The sequence below is a fragment of the Sesamum indicum genome, linkage group LG1 (assembly GCF_026168435.1).
Source record: "Sesamum indicum cultivar Baizhima isolate 11 linkage group LG1, ASM2616843v1, whole genome shotgun sequence".
In the NCBI taxonomy this organism is placed as follows: Eukaryota; Viridiplantae; Streptophyta; class Magnoliopsida; order Lamiales; family Pedaliaceae; genus Sesamum; species Sesamum indicum.
In genome coordinates, this window is record NC_142657.1 from 9,113,650 (window position 1) to 9,118,786 (window position 5,137).

General features: G+C 31.0%; 1 long non-coding RNA gene across 1 annotated transcript; it reads left to right on the forward strand.

The window, feature by feature from the left end:
• The first annotated feature begins 248 nt into the window (after positions 1 to 248).
• Positions 249 to 4,505, forward strand: LOC148789441 (uncharacterized). The gene is made up of 5 exons (XR_016067252.1): positions 249 to 351; positions 866 to 932; positions 1,697 to 2,828; positions 3,343 to 3,409; positions 4,174 to 4,505. It is a non-coding gene; the product is annotated as an uncharacterized LOC148789441 (long non-coding RNA).
• The last annotated feature ends 632 nt before the right edge of the window (positions 4,506 to 5,137 follow it).

The following is a 5,137-nucleotide window of genomic DNA, read 5'->3' on the forward strand; positions in this document are numbered from 1 at the left end:
ATAAATTATGGGCCATAATTGAAATATAATAACACTTGAATGGATTAAATTGGCGTTTGTTATAATATTTTGGGACGATTTATATTAATTAAGAAAATTAGGAAGGACGTAATTGGTATTTTATGAAAAGTTTAATTAAATAAATAAAATAATAATATTATATATATATGTTAGTAAGTAATATAACAATATATATATATATGTATGAAATAGAGTGAGAGGCCCACCAACCCACCGCCTCATTTCTCTCTCCTCTCTTACTTATTTCTAATACATATACACATGCACAATCACATTCACACACACATTACAATATACATCTGCACATACACAATTTCGGCGACATCTGAGGTACGAAGCTTTGATTTTAATTTATATTAATTTATATAATTATATTATTTAATTAGTCTGTTTATTAAATGTTGTTTATGGTAAGCGGTGTACTATTTAATCGGAATATTTTATGAGTTTGACTATTTAAAATAGTGTCGAATTAAATATCAAATTGGATATAAAAATGATATCGTTGGTTAATTAGATTATTAAATTTATTAGATTTGAATGTTGCTATAGTCAAATTATATAATTCCATCGGAATTGCTAACCAAATACGCAATTATATGTATTATTGTTTAATTTTAAGAGTATAATAGCGAGAAATTGATAGAAAATTCATAGAAATATTCCGAGAATTATATTTAATAAATGGTATGCTAATAAAGAGGAAAAACGAAGATTTGTACTTCGATAGAAATGAAAATACTAAAGAATTAGTAGAAATTGTACGGATAATATTTAATATTATATTTAAAAGAAATTACGATATTCTCGATATATTAACTGTATGTGGTATAACTCATTATAGGATACGGGGGTGAGGTGAAATGGCTGACAATTAGCGATTGAGTAGAGAGAAACATTGTAAGGTCGAGGTAAGTAAATAATTAGTATTATCTATATATGTCGTCTTTATGTGTGGTATTACTATTATATGACTTTGTGGTTCATGCTGATATTGTTTTATCTGAAAATATATGCATGGTGAATGATTTGACTTGATTGACGATACTGTGTACGTGGAATGCGAAGACACGTTGAAATATCATGTTTGTTGTATGTTGTGTTGTGGGTGTCTACAAATGAGAATTTGTTGATATATGGTTTTACATTACTAGTTGCTTACAAGAATGGTGATATGTGGAAATGAGGGAGTGGTGGAAATTGAATATAATTGTGGCGTGAATACCCCTTGACGTGTTGAAAATGCTATGTGCGAAAAGAAAGTGCTATGTGCGAAAAGAAAATGCTATGTGCGCAATGAAAAGAGCTTTGATGCGATGCTATGTGCGAAAAGAAAATGCTATGTGCGAAATGAAACAGCTATGTGCGAGATTGATGAGCCGGCTGTCAAGGGGGTTCACTTGAATTTATATAACGGTGAGATTGAGTTGGCGGGAAAAACACAATATCACCTTCTGGTAAGCAAACTAGGAAAAATGGAGTTTGGTTAGTTGTTTCATTATGAGATAGTCATGTGGTGTAATAAAGTTGATTATGTTGGAATTAAAATTGATTGTATTCCATTAATGTTGCTTGTTTATCTTGTTTGGGCTATGGTTGACATTCATATATAGATAGGACTGGTTATTTACTTACTGAGTGGCAGGCTCATCCCTCTGCTGACGTTTTATTTCAGGAGTAGACTCTGAGATGTCTGACTGTTGAATGCTAGGTCTACACGTTATACCCAGGCAGGTCGGGCCAGTATGCAGTTTTCTCCTCTTTGTCAGTTAGAGTACAAAGCACATTTTGTTTGTACAGAGAGAATATAAGCATACAGATTACTTGTGATGAATCACCTTGTGGTGTGTGATATGTATATATATATAATGTTGTGGGTTGATAATACCTATTATGACGTTGGGGTTACGTATACACATGGATTAAATTATTATATACATTTATATATATAAACACAAGGATTACAATAAGTATGACGTTTAGGGTAGGTATAGCCCTTGTAGCAAAGGGGGTGCTACATTAGGTGGTATCAGAGCAGGGATTAGATTTTCTTGGGGTAGTAGATGAAATGTAATATTATATGTGAGGTATGTACTAGGGATCTAGTCAAATGTGTGTATTTCATATAAGATGGAAGCGTCAAGGGAAAACGCTGCTGGCCCAACTGAGTCATTAGAGTCTGTGCATGGTCATGATTCAGGATCAGAACATTAGGGGTTAGAATCCCAAAATAGAAATGCCTCACAACCAAAAATGAACCCCTTTGTGCAACAGTTTGTTGAATGATGGAGAGGACATGAGAGAAAAATACCCATATTTATTGTCTGAGCCGTTAATTAGTTAAATTTCGAGGACGAAATTTTTATTAGGAGGGGAGAATTGTGACGCCCCAAAAATTATAATATATAATTGGCGGATCAATTGGTAAATTTTTATGAAACTTAGTTAATTGGTAAATAAATTATGGGCCATAATTGAAATATAATAACACTTGAATGGATTAAATTGGCGTTTGTTATAATATTTTGGGACGATTTATATTAATTAAGAAAATTAGGAAGGACGTAATTGGTATTTTATGAAAAATTTAATTAAATAAATAAAATAATAATATTATATATATATGTTAGTAAGTAATATAACAATATATATATATATGTATGAAATAGAGTGAGAGGCCCACCAACCCACCGCCTCATTTCTCTCTCCTCTCTTACTTATTTCTAATACATATACACATGCACAATCACATTCACACACACATTACAATATACATCTGCACATACACAATTTCGGCGACATCTGAGGTACGAAGCTTTGATTTTAATTTATATTAATTTATATAATTATATTATTTAATTAGTCTGTTTATTAAATGTTGTTTATGGTAAGCGGTGTACTATTTAATCGGAATATTTTATGAGTTTGATTATTTAAAATAGTGTCGAATTAAATATCAAATTGGATATAAAAATGATATCGTTGGTTAATTAGATTATTAAATTTATTAGATTTGAATGTTGCTATAGTCAAATTATATAATTCCATCGGAATTGCTAACCAAATACGCAATTATATGTATTATTGTTTAATTTTAAGAGTATAATAGCGAGAAATTGATAGAAAATTCATAGAAATATTCCGAGAATTATATTTAATAAATGGTATGCTAATAAAGAGGAAAAACGAAGATTTGTACTTCGATAGAAATGAAAATACTAAAGAATTAGTAGAAATTGTACGGATAATATTTAATATTATATTTAAAAGAAATTACGATATTCTCGATATATTAACTGTATGTGGTATAACTCATTATAGGATACGGGGGTGAGGTGAAATGGCTGACAATTAGCGATTGAGTAGAGAGAAACATTGTAAGGTCGAGGTAAGTAAATAATTAGTATTATCTATATATGTCGTCTTTATGTGTGGTATTACTATTATATGACTTTGTGGTTCATGCTGATATTGTTTTATCTGAAAATATATGCATGGTGAATGATTTGACTTGATTGACGATACTGTGTACGTGGAATGCGAAGACACGTTGAAATATCATGTTTGTTGTATGTTGTGTTGTGGGTGTCTACAAATGAGAATTTGTTGATATATGGTTTTACATCACTAGTTGCTTACAAGAATGGTGATATGTGGAAATGAGGGAGTGGTGGAAATTGAATATAATTGTGGCGTGAATACCCCTTGACGTGTTGAAAATGCTATGTGCGAAAAGAAAGTGCTATGTGCGAAAAGAAAATGCTATGTGCGCAATGAAAAGAGCTTTGATGCGATGCTATGTGCGAAAAGAAAATGCTATGTGCGAAATGAAACAGCTATGTGCGAGATTGATGAGCCGGCTGTCAAGGGGGTTCACTTGAATTTATATAACGGTGAGATTGAGTTGGCGGGAAAAACACAATATCACCTTCTGGTAAGCAAACTAGGAAAAATGGAGTTTGGTTAGTTGTTTCATTATGAGATAGTCATGTGGTGTAATAAAGTTGATTATGTTGGAATTAAAATTGATTGTATTCCATTAATGTTGCTTGTTTATCTTGTTTGGGCTATGGTTGACATTCATATATAGATAGGACTGGTTATTTACTTACTGAGTGGCAGGCTCATCCCTCTGCTGACGTTTTATTTCAGGAGTAGACTCTGAGATGTCTGACTGTTGAATGCTAGGTCTACACGTTATACCCAGGCAGGTCGGGCCAGTATGCAGTTTTCTCCTCTTTGTCAGTTAGAGTACAAAGCACATTTTGTTTGTACAGAGAGAATATAAGCGTACAGATTACTTGTGATGAATCACCTTGTGGTGTGTGATATGTATATATATATAATGTTGTGGGTTGATAATACCTATTATGACGTTGGGGTTACGTATACACATGGATTAAATTATTATATACATTTATATATATAAACACAAGGATTACAATAAGTATGACGTTTAGGGTAGGTATAGCCCTTGTAGCAAAGGGGGTGCTACATATCTTTTCATTTCAAACATATTTTCTCTTTCTCTTTCCTTTTTTTTATGAATCTGATTAATATATGCATTCATCATTCTTATTTATATTTTGCCTTTACTTTTATCTTAGATTTTTGCAAATTAGTCCTCTGTTTTAGTGTTTTGAAGAATGTTATCGTTTATTGATCAAATAAAATTCCAATATTTCTCTTGCTTATGAATTATATTTGTTCGTTGTGAAGTAATTATGTCAAGATTGAAATTGATAAAAATAATTTATATTATCTCTTCATGTGGATGATGACAATAACTTTATTCTCATGAAAGAAAGCGTAGAATGTATCCAAGTTTTAAACATAAAAATAAATTGAATGTGTTAATTTGAATTTGAAATGAAAACAATCTAAGGAGACTTGTGAATGAAATCTGAAAAAGGAACTACTTTTTATTAAAAGGAAGTGAAAATAAAGGAAAAGAAATTCAAGTTAAAGAAATATAGTGGATCTAATTTGCATTATTTCATATTATTTGAAGAAATGGGTAAATTAAATGGTTTTAAAATGTGAACGAGGTATCTAAAAGTAAATATTTGTAGTGGAATGGAGAAAAACATAAAAGGAAAAGAATTGATATCAAGAA